Raw genomic sequence first — 16,431 nt, forward strand, 5'->3', positions numbered from 1 at the left:
GGACCCGGGCAACAGGCGATACTTGATCGTCGCCACAGACTATTTCCAAATTGGGTCGAAGCGGAGGCATTAACGTACATTCGAGATGCTGATGTTAAGCGCTTTGTGTGGATAAATATCATAACACGATTCGGCATTCCAAGAGCTCTTATCTCAGACAACGACACCCAGTTTGATTGTGGCGTCTACTGGGAGCTATGCAGTAAGTATGGCATCCGGCCCTACTTTTCCACACCGGCTTACCCCCAGAGCAATGGTCAAGCAGAAGCCTCTAACAAATCCATCTTGGACGGCATCAAGAAGAGGCTGGAGAAAGCTAAGGGCAAATGGGTCGAAGAATTACCGAGTGTATTGTGGGCACATCGAACTACGCCGAGGCGATCAACTGGAGAAATGCCGTTTGCTTTATGTTTTGGTACCCAAGCGATCATACCCCTAGAGATCGGCCACCCAACCTTGAAATCGCAAGTTTTTGATATGGGCCAAAACGACATGATCTGGCTTTGGATTTGATTTTGATCGAAGAACGAAGAGACCGCGCCCTTGCCTTCATGGCACGATACTAGTAACAGCTTCCAAGTAGTACAATCAACGTGTTCAGCTTCGCCGCTATAGACCAGGAGAGTTGGTCCTGAAGAAAGTACTTCCGGCGGCCAGGAAATCGGCTGATAGAAAATTGGGCCCCAACTGGGATGGCCCCTATCAGGTCGATTCGATCGCAGGGGTAGGGGCGTATCGGCTTAAAGACATGTCTGGAAGGAGCCTCCCACGGCCTTGGAATTCAACGCACTTACGAAAATTCTATCATTAAACCCGACTTGTGAGGAATGATACTAGTCTTGAATAGTTTAACGTGTACGTGCACCTCTTTTAATGCAAAGATCCTTGTTTACTCACTGCCAAATCCAGTTCAAAAGTGTTCCAAATAAAACCTTTAGATTCGGAGCACCCTTCGTAGACATCACGATTGGCCAAATAAAGTCTATGGATTCGAAGCCGCATCGGCGCATGACGTCTTTGGGCCGATAAAGCCTCCGGATTCGGAGCACCCTTCGTGGATATCACGATTAGTCAAATAAGTCTTCGGATTCGAAGCCCCATCGGCACATGACGTCTTTGGGCCAATAAAGCCTCCGGATTCGGAGCGCCCTTCGTGGATATCACGATTGGCCAAATAAAGTCTCCGAATTCGGAGCCCCATCGGTGCATGACGTCTTTGGGCCGATAAAGCCTCTGGATTCGGAGCACCCTTTGTGGATATCACGATTGGCCAAATAAAGCCTCCAGATCCGGAGCGCCCTTCGTGGATATCACGATAGGCCAAATAAAGTCTTCGGATTCGGAGCCCCATCAGTGCATGATGTATTTGGGCCGATAAAGCCTTCGGATTCGGAGCGCCCTTTGTGGATATCATGATTGGCCAAATAAAGCCTCCGGATTCGGAGCCCCATCGGTGAATGAGGTCTTCGGGCCGATAAAGCCTCCGGTTTCGGAGCGCCCTTCGTGGATATCACGATTGGCCAAAAAAGTCTTCTAGATTCGGTGCCCAATCGGCGCGTGACGTCTTTGGGCCGATAAAGCCTCCGGATTTAGAGCACCCGTCGTAGATATCACGATTGGCCAAATAGTCTCCGGATTCGGAGCCCCATCGGCGCATGATGTCTTTGGGCCGATAAGGCCTCCGGATTCGGAGCGCCCTTTGTGGATATCACGATTGGCCAAATAGTCTCCGAATTCAGTGCCTCATCGGCGAATGACGTCTTTGGGCCGATAAAGCCTCCGCATGCGAAGCGCCCTTCGTGGATATCACGATTAGCCAAATAAAGTCTTCGAGATTTGGAGCCTCATTGGCGCATGACGTCTTTGGGCCGATAAAGCCTTCGGATTCGGAGCGCCCTTCGTAGATATCACAATTGGCCAAATAGTCTTCTTATTCGAAGCCCCATCGGCGTATGACGTCTTTGGGCCGATAAAGCCTCCGGATTTGGAGCGCCCTTCGTGGATATCACGATTGGCTAAATAAAGTCTCCGGATTCGGAGCCCCATCGGCGCATGACATCTTTGGGCCGATAAAGCCTCCGGATTCGGAGCACCCTTCGTGGATATCACGATTGGCCAAATAAAGCCTCCAGATTTGGAGTCCCATCGACGAATGACGTCTTCTGGCCGATAAAACCTCCGGATTCGGAGCGCCCTTCGTGGATATCACGATTAGCCAAATAAAGCCTCCGGATTCGAAGCCCAATTAGCGCATGATGTCTTTGGGCCGATAAAGCTTTCAGATTTATTGCCAGGGCCGTGTGTAACACGTATGCTGAATAAATATTTAATGAAGAGCGCTCTGTTATGACGAGCTAGCAAAAACCGTTTGCACATTAAGGCATACAAACATTTGAAATGAACCCCAGACGGTCAATGTCTATCCAATCACCTAAAACACATTTATTCAAACATTTATGCAATACAGCACAAAACATGCAAACATATGTGTGCCGAAAAAAAATTTATAAAGAAACACAAACATTGAAAACAAAACATTTTATTCAATCAGCCAATGATTACATGGTTTTTAACGCAATCTGCATTTTCAGCATCACAATGAGTGTTTTTATTCGGTGTCTCCCTCATCATCACTCTTTTTGACTTTAAAATCGAAAAAGGAAAAATGACCACGCTGGTACAGCGACAACGCCGAATCAACACCCTTTGCACAGAGAGTCTCCGCGGCCTGAAGTGCCTCGATCCAACCGTACCTAAAAGCCTGGTTCTCGCATCGGCATACCTCCTCCGCAAGTTTCTCTTTTGTTTTGTCGATCCTAACCTTCCGGCCTGCATGGAAGCTTTGTTCGTAACCCATGGTCCTCGTATTCTCTACGGTGAACATGCTTGCCGTATCTCGGTCAGCGATGACGTGGCTCAACAGCCGTTGAGTCACCCTCTCCTCCACGATCGGGTTGGATTGATCCACCGCAACCGGCTCAGTGGTTTGGGCCTTCTTGAGCTCCTTGAGCTCACGCTCGGCCTTCTCCGTGCGAGCCTCCAAGCTGCGGATTCTTTCGTCCTTCTTCTCTATTTCTCGTCGCGCGGCGCGTAGGCACATAACGACTTCATCGGCGGTATACAGCCCTTTCACCGCTCCGTGGATGCCCTCTCGAAATACATCGAAATCCTGTCGACCAACAATCGACTACTGGACCTCCGGTGGAAAAATCTATCGAGCAAACTCGACTGTCACACCTGGGTCCTTGATAATGGAGTCCGCCTCCGTCATCAGTTTATTCCCCATGAAAACTGCAAAACTCAATGGTCGCAGTGCCACGTCGGCCTCATTTCTCGGTCGCGGTCGTGGAAAACTTCCCCGTTGCTGTTTCTCCTTTCGGGGTGATCTACTTCGACGACTTGGAGGCTGACATTTTCCCGTTCATTGGACGCCCTACCTCCCGCGTGGGTGGGTTCGCTGCTGCGATTCATTGCAGTATCAAGCTCAGCCAAAGTTCGCGCTTCTCCTCTGCTGTTGAAGAAAACTCTATTTGACGTTAGCACTTATCTAACCCCACGCAACAAATTGTTTTAAATTGAGTCTAAACACAGTAAGTGAAGTTACTGGCGCGAAAAGTCCATCCCATTTATTTCTAATGCTTGCAGCGACCCCGAGGCGATTTCATTAACGCTAAACTCCAAAAGGCGGATGCCGATCGATATGTGCCACAGCCACTCCATGTACTAATTTTTGATTTTTTGGAGTTAAAATGGTCTAATTATCTAAACGGCAATTATACATAAACGTCTTAGAGTTCATGCACTGGCTGGGGTAAGGGCAGATTTATTAATCTAACCGGCCAAGCATCTAGGCCCCATGCCGATCGATATGTGCCACAGCCACTCCATGTATTAATTTTCGGCTTTTTGGAGTTAAAATGACCTAATTATCTAAACGACAATTATACATAAATGTCTTGGAGTTCATTCACTAGCTGGGGCAAGGGCAGATTTATTAATCTAACAGGCCAAACATCTAGGCCCCATGTTGATCGATATGTGCCACAGCCACTCCATGTAGTAATTTTCAGTTTTTTGGAGTTAAAATGGCCTAATTATCTAAACAGCAATAATACATAAATGTCTTGGAGTTTATGCACTGGCTGGGGCAAGCACAGATTTATTAATCTAATCGGCCAAGCATTTAGGCCCCAAACCGATCGATATGTGCCACAGCCACTCCATGTACTAATTTTTTGCTTTTTGGAGTTAAAGTGGCTTAATCATCTAAACGACAATTATACATGAATGTTATGGAGTTCATGCACTGGTTGGGGCAAGGGCAGATTTAGTAATCTAACCGGCCAAATATCTAGCCCCCATGCCGATCGACATGTGCCACATCCATTTTTTGGAGTTAAAATTGGTTAAGTATACATGAATGAATGATCCAATAACACAATTTAGCACAAATAATAGCAAAGTGCAAAAGGAATTTTCATTAAGTAAATTGGGCACAAATTGTAGCCATTTTACATATGAAAACTACTAAACAAAAGGCTACAAATTTGTAGGGAAATGCCTAGAGAAAACTTAAAACCTGTAGCCATACATAAAAAACTAAACAAAAGCTGTAAATAAAAACTACTGTCGCCCTGATCAATCCTCGGAGTCAGACTCCAACGGCTCAACATCCACTTGCTCGTATGGAATTGGCATAGCCAATGTCACATTAACAGCAGCAAGGGTTTTCAACCAGTCATGTTTGAATCCCTGATTCTCGAATTTGGGGACTTCTTGCACATAATTATTGAGGGTAGCGCCTTGCCCAGCCTCATACGCCTTCGACGCCGCTAAGCCCGCCTCAAGTTTGGCGATCACCTCTTGGGCTAACTTGAGCGCAGCTTTGCTCATGTCCACCCTTCCATTTTCGCCCTTATTGCTTCGAACTTGGCCTAGCTCCTTTGGCGCTTAACTTCGATTTGTAAACGGCCAATTCGTTTGAGGGCATCGTGCTAGCGGTGGCCTATCTCGGCTATCCTTCCGACCGTCTACAAAACAAGAGATTAAATCCAAAAATATATGCATAGAAGGGAAAGGAGATTAAATCTGAAAATATATTTTTACCAGAAGAGTCGATTGAGCGGCTAACGCTACTGCTAAAACGTCTGGCTCCGAGCGAAAAGTCTCCTTGTCAGATGGCAATGAAACTGATGAAGCCGTACTCAGCGCAACGGCTGGGTCTTTTATAGCTGACGCGTCAGAGGAGATCGGCATATTTCTTATCTTTGGCTGAACCACAAAAGGCACAACTATTTCCAACTCCTCTAAATGCGGCCGTTTGTCGACGGGATCTTCCCCTGCGTCAGCCTCAACCTCGACAGGACATTTCTCTGCCCGTCGTTCAACCTCCTCATTTGCAGGCACGATCAGCTCCGACTCGGTATCTCGTATTTGAATCGTCTCCTCAATAATAGGCACGGGCAGCTCAACATCTGCGATAGGCGGCACCTTAGATCGATTGGCCTCTGCTCGAATGGCCTCTACTCTCCGCCGCACGGCTATTCGCTCCGCGTTTGCCTTTTTGGCGAGTTGTGTGAGTGATAACCCGACCATATCTTTAAGGTACGCACCGGGAAGATCTTCTAGTCCAATAAAGACGTCGTCGTAAACTTCCCCTCAACCCGAGGTGGATGAAGGGTTAGCTGAATTGAGGCCGGCTTCTTCAAAGGCTACCTTTAAAGCCTCGTCTACTTCGGTCTCGGATTGGCCAGATTCTTCAGCGACGTCAACTTCCGCATGCTCCGAGTTGGATCCTTCGACGCCGATTTGGCACAAGTTTCTGAAGTTGGTCAAAATAAGAGCCGTTGGAAACTCCTCGTCTCTTGGAGTCGGGATGTTTTCTGCCGCCAAGAAAGTCGTGTACGTCGGCTCGTATTTAAGCAGAATATGGGCCACTCTCCCTTAATTCTGAAGGCTTGGACGGCCGAAGTATTTCAATGCGACTTTTATCTCTAAAAGAATGGCATCGCTGGTTGAGATCGAAACTTTCTGCAAATCGTTTCCTGCACAAGCAAAACCATTAGGTCCCAAAAGAGAAGCTTTACAAATATAACAAAGGAAAAATAAACACAAGAGGCTACACGGCCACCTAGTTCACCCCTCCACCTAGGAATAGGATTGAGGCGATCCTCGCCTTCACCGAATTCCCAGTTGCCTTGAACAACGACCATAACGTCATCGACTCGCTTCCCAGAGCTAGAAAGCATAGTCACTAGTTGATAGTCGGTGTCCTTGGCCCTAAGGAAATAACGACCGTGCCCACCGGAAGACTTGGCCAGGGCATAACAATGCCGAATGGCAGGAATGCCGAGGCTGATCCTAAGGCGACGGTTTAGCTGTACAATTCCCATTATGATTCTAAAGAAGTTGACATTGGGTTGGGAAAGAATTAGACCCCAATGGCAGAGCACAGCCCTAAGGAGTGGGTGAAGGGGGAATCGGACACCACCCTCTGTGAATGATAGGAGAGGGAAGACGATCGTGGTTTTGTCAGCCCTCTCCATATCAAGGGTACCGTCTATCACGAGAGACAGATGGACGTCATCAGGAATGGAAAAATGGCGTCGGAAGCCAGAAATTCGATCCTAAGAGAGGAGATCTTTCAAATGTTTTTCCATTTTCTTCAATTTATAGGTATATTCTAAACCAAAAACAAATCAAGAAAAAAGGATTTAGAGCAGAGAGGGGGAAAACTTACATGAGACGAAGAGGATAGTGAAGGAAAGGAAGTTGCAGAGATAATTCGGAAGGAAGTCCAGAGACAAGTATCTGAAAGTGTGTATGTATTTGAAAAGACGTCCAAATTTTAAATCATAATAAATTGAAGTGTACGAAGGGGCGGGAAGTTGAAATGATGACCGAGAAGTGTGTGCTTAGACATCTGCATTGGAATGAGGTCAGCCGCCAAATTTCGGCCCTGACTTTTCTAGTTCAAAACAAAACACTCAAACCAACTGTCATTAGTTGGGTGCTTGGGGGGGCAATTGTGGGGGCCGAATATTGGGGATCGTAAAGAGGCCGAATGGCTGAACTTGGAGAGTTGGAATATAAATATAGTATTCGGCTTCGTCCCGCAATTTCAAATCCTACCCTATTCGGTCAAAAGGCCGGTTGGGTAAGGGGCCGAGTGAAAAATAGTTTGCTTTACAAGAAGCCGAATGGCGAACTAAAGGTAGGGCCTGCCCGAGGCCCAAGAAAGAAAATATATAAATAGAAGAACATCAGCCAGAAAGAGGTATGTGAGAACTATTATGCTTAACTTAGAATACAAGTAATCTTGAGTGTAGAGACTGGCTTGCCCGTCGAAGTGCTAATTCCGGTACCCCCGACCGGAGTGTTTGTTCCTTTTCAGGTGACTAGCAGAAGATCATTAGCGTCCCCCAAGATCAAAAGAGTATTTCCAAACCACTTCTCCGCACACACTACAACCTCATATCTACTCCCAAAACTATTTTCAATACATCCATTTGAAAACCCCTCTTTTGATTTAAACCAAAACCCTAAGTTTATTTAAAAATCCTTCAAAATCACCACACTACTTATACAACAACAAATAACTAAGTTAAAAACCGTACAGAGTGTATAAAATCCCTACCTCAAGTTTAGAAGACGAGCAAAGCAAGGAAGAAACTTCAAAGACGCCAAAATCGAGTTTTGTTCAGACCAAAGTGAAGCTCTTGAGACGCTCTACCTCTTTCCTAAAGACACTAGGGTAGAGAAACCAACGATCTGGGTGAAAATGTAGAGAGAGTGTGAGTTTTAGAGAGAGAGAGGCTCTAAATCTAGGGTTTTAAGACAAAAATATATGAAAAAGTGATGTACAAAGGTGCTGCTACAAACTGATATACACACAATCCACTCGAGCGCGAGAAGTGACGCTGGAGCGTCAAACACAATAAGTTGTTTTGCTTGAGCGCAAGAAGGGACTCTCAAGCATAAAATACACATTCTCAGTAGTTTTGTAGACAATAGATCAAGATGCTCGAATGCAAGAAAATCTGCTCGAGCTAAGGCTGCTCGAGCACAGAAAGCACCGCTCGAGTGTAGAATACACACTCCTGGTACTTTTGCAGACCGGCAAAAGTATTAAGAGTTCATAGAGCCCGGTCGAGTGAAAAAGTTCCGCTTGAGTGGAAGAGCAGAATTCTAGGCAACAGGAATTTGAAAAACAAACCAGTCAATCTGTTCCAAGCGCAACCATTACATTCCAATAGCCAAACTCAAGAAAGTATGAGGGGAAAAAGACATGAGTCAACATTATGAAACCATGAAACCCGACTCCAAGATAAAAAGGGTCGGGTTAAAGCCGGAATCACTATAATCTCCCTCCCTTAAGGAATTTTGTCCCCAAAACTACAAATCAAGTTTTAAAATTATGTTTAAACCGATCACAATAAGGATAGTTAATCAATTCCATCACCACGACCCATTCTTTGGCCACCCATTGTCATCAACTCGATACACAAGTTCCAACATTGAAAGCACGATTCACATTTTTCCAAAACGTATACAATGTTTACATTAAATCCGTGTTTCCAAAACATATACGACATATGCAATGTGTCCATATTCTCAAAACATATATAATATTTTCATATTTCATTAACATAACAAAATTTCAATGCATGATCAACCATCAACAAATAAGTCTAAGTACTTTTCACGGACCTCCAACTCATGCTCCCAAGTTGCTTCCTTAACCCCGTGATGTTTCCATAATACTTTAACCAAGGGAATTCTTTTTCCTCGCAAGACTTGGTCCCGACTATCAAAGACTCTCACCGGTCTCTCCTCATATAAGGCATCCTAATCTACCTCTAAGTCGGTCCAATCCAACACGTGCGATGGATCCGGCTCATACTTCCGAAGCATACTAATATGAAACACATCATGAACCCCTGAAAGTTGTGGCAGCAAGGCTAAACGATAAGCTACCTCTCCAATCCGCTCAAGGATCTCAAAAGGCACAATGAATCGAAGGAACAACTTCTCACTCTTTCTAAACCTCATCAAAACACTCCTAGGTGATATCTTCAAGAACACATGGTCTCCTACCTTAAAAGACAAGGGTCTCCCCCTACGGTCGGTATAACTTTTCTAGTGACTCTGAGTAGTAGCCAACCTCTTACGAGTAAGTGTAACTTTCTCCATCGTTTCCCAGACTAACTCTAGACTCAACATAGGTGCATCACCCACCTCGGCGCAACACACAGGGGATCTACACGATCGACCATACAAGGCCTCAAACAGTGCCATGCCAGTACTCGATTGGAAGCTGCTGTTATAGAAAAACTCCACTACGGGCAAGTGTCTCTCTCATGACCCCTTAAAGTCAAGAACACAACCTCGAAGCATATCTTCGAAGATCTAAATAGTACGCACGGACTGCTCGTCAATTTGAGGATGATATGTAGTACAAAAAGTTAATCCCGTGCCCAAGGAACTTTGTAGGCTCTACCACAACCGAGTCGTGAAACGTGAATCTCTATCCGAGACAATCGTCATAGGAACTTCATGCAATCTAACTATGTCCCTAATATAGAGGTCGGCAAGATGATCTACCGAGTCACTCACACGCATATGTATAAAGTGGGCCAACTTGGTCAACTGATCAACTACCACCCAAATTGCATCACTACCCCATTGAGTCCTCAAAAGACCTACAACAAAATCCATCATGACATGCTCCCACTTCCACTCGGCAATAGGCATGGGTTATAACAAACCCGTTGGCCTCGCATGTTCGGCCTTCACTTGTTGACAAGTAAGGCATCTCGACACAGACACAGCCACATCCTTCTTCATTTCCCTTCACCAAAACTGGTGAGTAAGGTCGTGATAGATATTTGTGCCTCCCGGGTGCACCGCAAGGTGTGAATGGTGAAACTCTCGGAGTACTTCTTCTCAGCAAGACTCCGGCACGAAGAGGCGGTCAAGGTATCTGACACTCGAGTCAGAGTACAGTGTAGACACCCCATTTTCGACTACCCTTAAGACTTCGATGCCACTGATTGATCACTCGATGATGAAAGTTGTGTTGTACACACGCTCAATTTCTTCAGCATGGAGAGCTCTAAATCCCAACCTTACACCCCATTTTGGACCAAAACATTTTAGACCAAAATTATTTTAGACCTTAAAACCCTCTCTTTAAAAATATTTTAAAAAATGTTTCTGCAATGTTTCGAGGCTCGCATTTCGTTAAATGTTGCACTTTTTGATAAATTGAGCAAGGACAAAGTGAAAATAAATGGAAGAGAAGTGAACTCTTTGAAAAATCTTTTTAAACCTCTTATTTACAGGTTTGGAGTTGAAGAAAATTGGAGGAGAGGGAAGAAAACTAGTTGAGGAATGGTTGAGCTTGAAACCGTTAAGAAAAAATTGAGTAGCCGTCACTAAATCAGGCCTATCTCTTTTTGCACTTAGACTTTAGTTGTAAGGCCATCACCATTGGAAAGTATACTTCTAGGCCTTCATTTTAGACCCAACAATATCCTAAAGCCGAGTCCGGATGAGGGAGATATGACTGTTTGAAGTTAGGCATCAATCTGATTAAAACCAAAACTGAGAAACCTTCAGTAAAATTGGCTTATCTCTTTGAACACTTAGAATTTAGATGTAAAGCTGCCACCATTAGAAAGTAGACTTCCAGGGCTTCAATTCAGACTCAAGAATGACCTGAAAAAGAGTCCGGATGAAAGAGATATGCCCATTTTAAGTCGGGCCTAGAAGCATATTTTTGGTGTCCGGTAGGCCATTATTAGTGGACGGCAGGCCACCACTTCTGGGCTGCCGGCCACTAGTGAGAAACCTAGATATTTTGTGCCAGTTGTCCCCTAAAGGCTCCAACTGTTCCAAGCTTGATATTTTCGACCTGAGGGGCTGTTTTTGTAAATATACCAGGCCTTCCTTCATGGTTTAAGGTTACAAAAATTTCCAAAATTCCAAAACTTGGAATTCTCTCTGTATCTCTATCTTGTAACCCATACACCCTCTCTCTACACTTCCTAAACCAATATTGGAGCTCTCTTTGTTGAGATTCTTGAGTCTGAATTTTAGCCTTTGAGAGTGAAAGACTTGTGGTTTAGAACAAAAGTGTTATTCCTCTTCAAGAGATATAATTTTGAGCATCTTTGCACTACTTGTTTTCTATCATTTCTTGATAATTTTGAAGTGTTTTTCAACTATTTTTATGGGCTAAAGCTTGTGGTTTAAGGCTGTTACAGGTAGAGGGGATAATCACCATTCTTTGAACCTTGTTTTGTAAGCTTTTTCACTTGTGTTTCCCATCTCTTCATCAATTTTTTTTTGAGATTTTTACCACTGGTTTTCAGAGTTTTCCAGATACTGAAATTCATGTTTTGAAGTCCCAGAAATAGAGGGGGTTAGCCTTCCCTCCTTGTGCTTGTTTCCTAGCTTAATTGCTCAATATTTTAGCTTGTTATTTTAGCTACTTTTGTCTTCATTCCAGTACATTTTTGTATTATTTTTGGGCTGTTTTTGGACTGTCTAAACCTCTGTTTTAGTGGGCTAAAATTTGTGGTTTTAGGCCATTTAAGGTTAAGGGGTGGTTCACCCTTCTTTATTCCTTGCTTACAAGGCCTTTCCACTTGTGTTTCCCACTTTCAACCCATCTTTGTTTGGGCTTTTTACCATTGAATTTCAGAGCTTTTTCAGTGGCCAAAATCATATTTTGAGGTCCAAATTGGAGGGGTTAGCCTTCCCTCCTTGTGTCTTGTTTGCTACCCTAGATAGCTCTATGTGTTACCTTATTTTTCTAGGCTTTTGTAGCTTAATTCTAGCATGTTTTAGACTCTATTTTAGACTTTTTTAACTCTGTTTTTGGCTGTTTATTGCATTTGAGTCTTGTTTTGCATGTCTCTAGTGTAATAGTTCTCACAAGCTTGGTGTTTTAGGCCTTTAGACACCACTTGTTTGAATTGATTGCATGTTTTAGCACTTTTCTCACTTCATTTTCAGTACTTATAATCTTTGCAATCTCTCTCATTTCTTCACTTTTTATTTGCTTTGAGGATTGTTTCTACCTTAGGATACTTTAGGCTTGAGACTGAGGTTCATTGCTTAATGGTTTAATCCTATTTTGGGGGTGCATTACCAATGGCAGACACCTCTCTCTTGCCTTAAACTACCCCTTGTTTGACACTGTCTTCCCTTTAGAAAACTTCTCACTAATGGACTTAATTGGCTAAAGAATGAGTTGGTACATTAAAATGAGTAACTAAAAATTTGAAACTAAAAGTGTGCAAGATAAGAAATTGGTTGTGTTTTGATGTGTTCAATCGGACGTTAATTGAACACGAGGAAAATTGAGGAATTTCATACTCAAAGTGATGAAATGTGCCAAGTTTTCAAGGTCTTCATTGCCCTTGATCATGCATGATAGAGTGATGATCTTTTTTGGGTCTTGTTCGTGCATTTATTAACTTGTACATCTTGGTTCCTTAGCCATCATGCAATGAAATTGCTTGATTGATGGTTTGAGGACCAAGTGTATCACTCCTTTGAGATGTTTTGATGATAAGGAGGGATACACAGTACAAACAACCTGTGAGAATACCCTCTCTTTGCCCTGTTTGCTCTTTGTTGCAGCAAAAAAATCTGGAGTGTCATCAGTGGCCGGCCGGCAACTGTTATTGGCCAGCAGGCCATCACTGTTGGATGGCAGCCCCTCAATGCCACAACTTCTGGCATGCCGGCCACTAGTGAATTTTGGGCAGTGTACTTGTGAAGCATGGCAGAGTTGATCTGGAGAAGGAAAACAATCCAAGGGTTGTGCAACAGAGGCTTTCGAGGGCAAACAATGGATGTTCTTTGGGTGAAAACCGAGCATGCATGGGCCTCCCTCGCTTCTCGGAACTAGTTAGCTAGTTAATTAGTTTAATTATTTATTTGTTGTAAATTAATTAGTTATAGCTAATTAGTTTGTGTTACAATATCTAATTAGCTTAATTAGTTATAGCTAATTAGTTTGTGTTGTAATATTTAATTAGCTTAACCTAGTTAAATTCCTATTTAATTAGCTTAGATAGTTAGTTTATTATTCATTCAAGTTTTGTAATAATTAGCTTAGCTTAGTTAGCTAGTTAGCTTAATTCATTCAGACTCTCCTTGATGAGAGCGTGATGTAATAATTTGTATGTCTTCCAACCCCACACCTTTCTCCCTTTTACTTCGATGGTTAGTTTAGGAGCATCACGTTTCAATTACCATACCTTATGCTTGCATCCATTCATTTTGTATTGCATGCACCGAGGCTCAACGCATCATTCAAACTGCATTGTCGTTTCAATACTTTGATGAATACATGTTTAAAACGCATGCTATTAAATTGTTGCAAGTAACAGGTTAAGTAGCCGAGCCTAGTAATTGCATATTGCATGTGTTGCATTAGACATCTTGTATAGTTAGGAATCATGCATATTTTTCTAACTCTTTTTGTTTTATCTTAGCTTGGAGTACTAGGTGAGTTCTTAGTGCTTTAGCATACTTGCATGAGTGTGAGTGACAGCTGCGACTAGTATGCTTACCATGAGGCTAAGTGCTTAATTGCTAAAACTGCATGAATGCTTGTGGATAAAAGCTTGTTGCTTGAATTGGGATAATTAAATAAATGTACTTTTAAGCCCACTATGTCTAGTGGCAAATTCACAAACTTTAAGCCCACTTGAGGTGGCAAAATCAAACCCTTTGCAAAACAAACATGAAGTTGAATTGTTCCAATTCAGAAAAACTAGTCTATACTTGCTTGTGCGCATCACATAGTAAATGCTAGCATAATAACCGAAACAAGAGCATATAATGCTGATAAAAATCATATCATAATTAGTAGAGGCCGATCTTTGATCGGGTGAGTAGGGGTGCTCAATTCATGACCATCCCCTCACGTACCTAAGTTCCTGAACCGAGGCAACTGTGGTGATGACGGACACACGGCCTTTCGCACGAGTCATGGGTATCCTAAATTTTTTCAAAATAAAATATTTAGGTGGCGACTCTGTATCTGGCAAAGCAGTCCATTTTTGGCATTTTTAATTCAAAATTGATTTTCCAAAAGATTTTCCAAATTTGGACTTTTTGGTGTTTATCAATTTCACATTGCATTTGTGAGATTAGATTCAGAACCGCTGGAGTCTGAACTATAGGGCTTCTTACAAACCTCCGAAAGGGGGCGCGAAAAAGTTAAGCCACAATCACGTTCAGGCCTCTTTCTACCTCAAAGTCACCCTTCTATGCTTCTATCACTCGGTTCACAAGTGTAGGTTGTGCAACTACTGAAAACAAGGTTGCCGACTCAACGAACTCTCCAAGATGCACTGGCAATAGATTTCCTACTCAAAGCATCAGCCACAACATTAGCCTTCCCTGGATGATAATGTAACTCAAAGTCATAATCCTCTATGAACTCTATCTACCTCCTCTGCCTCAGATTTAAGTTTTTTTGCGTAAACATATATTTTAGACTCTTGTGATCAGAAAACACTTCAAACTTCTCGCCATACAGATAATGCCTCCAAATCTTTAAGGCAAAGATCACCGTCGCTAACTCTAGGTCATGAGTAGGGTAATTCTTCTCATGTATTTTCAACTGCCGCAAGCCATAGGCCTACGTTTCCCTTTTCCATCAAAACACAGCCTGACCTTTCTCGTGAGGCATCACAATACACCGAATAGCCCAAACCCCTATCCGGAATAATCAATACTAGAGCAGTGGTAAGTCTAACCTTAAGCTCTTGAAAAGATGACTCACAAGCCTCATTCCACACAAATTAAACTCCCTTTCTCGTCAGTTTAGTTAATGGTGAAGCTAATATAGAAAAATCTTTCACAAACTGATGGCAATACCTGACCAACCCCAAGAAACTACGAATTTCAAAAGAATTCTTAGGTTGTTCCCAATCTTGCACAGACTCAATCTTGGAAGAATCTATAATCACCCCTTCCCCAGGTACCACATGGCCTAAGAACATAACTTCCCTCAGCCAAAATTCACATTTCCCAAACTTAGTGTGATAACCCTGTTCTATGTTATGTTAATTGATCTTAATTATGCTTATAATTATGAGATTGATATGATTTTGAATGCTAATTATGTGATTATATGTGTTTCCCAATTTACATCTGTTCACCATAGGAAAATCTGTTTGATTTCTGCTATAAAATTCAATTGAAAGCCGCAGATACGACATGAACTGAAATTGATTGTACTTCTACGATTTACATGAGCTTTAGATCCTACAATGAGATTTAATTAAAAATTGATTCGGATCAAAATAATTAGATTCCATATGATTGAATTAAAGCACAATTACTTAGATTAATTAATTTGATTAAGCAAGCCTATATATAAACACTTAAGTTTATTCTTTGGAGCTCATTTTCTTCCAACTGGGCTGAGATTACACTCTAGAGAGAGAGAGAATGAGCCGATTGTAGAGAGAGGAGCAACACAATTAGAAGGATTTAGCTCAAGCTTGGAGAATTGAGGAGAATTAACTCAAGGTTTAACTATATTTGGAAGAATTTGAGCCTTTAGGTGAGTAATCAACCCTTAATTCATGGGTTTAAACTTGTAATTATGTGAATTCCAAGAGAGTTAGTGATCAAGAACAAAATTTGAGTAGTGTTTGATAAAATTGAAGTTAATATCTCCATGCATGTAAAGAATTACCATGAATGTGCACAATCATGAAGAATTGAGTATCAAAATTCACATGCATGCATAATTTTAATGAGCTTCATGATTTTGAGCATCATTTGTGTCATTTGAAGTAGGATTGGAGTCAATAATTAACATGCATGCATGATTCATGAAGATATGAAGTTTGTATGAAGTTTGAATGCATAAACTTTGACCATACCAAGAAGAATGTGAAATGATTTGAGAATTAGATCAAGATTTTGGGCAATTGGTCTCAAATTACCTATGTTCCCATGTCATGTAATGGCTTTTCATGTTTTTGTACCAAAAAAATGAGTTCTGAGCCTTTGGAATCGAGTTTTGAACTTCAAACACAGTTCTGGAAATTCTAGAATTCGTCATGTCCGCTCAAGCAGGGAAAGTGCCGCTCGAGCGTAAAAATCAAGCTCCCAGAATTTTTGTAGGCGTTGGTGTCCGCTCGAGCGAGAATAACTGCACTCGAGCGCCCACTCACTTGTTTTGACTCTCGGCTCGAGTGACCAAAGTCACACTCGAGTGCAAAAATGAGGCCACCAGTACTTTTGCAGACCAAAAGGATCCGCTCGAGCGAGAAAAGCTACGCTAGAGCGGAGAACCCTGTTTCAGAAATTTTGAAAAGTTGCTTTACGATTTGTTTTTCGATTTCTTTCATTTCTAAGAACTCTTAGGCATGCATTAAACATTCTAAATGA

The sequence above is a fragment of the Camellia sinensis genome, chromosome 4 (assembly GCF_055761805.1).
Source record: "Camellia sinensis isolate YWXY chromosome 4, ASM5576180v1, whole genome shotgun sequence".
Classification (NCBI taxonomy): Eukaryota; Viridiplantae; Streptophyta; class Magnoliopsida; order Ericales; family Theaceae; genus Camellia; species Camellia sinensis.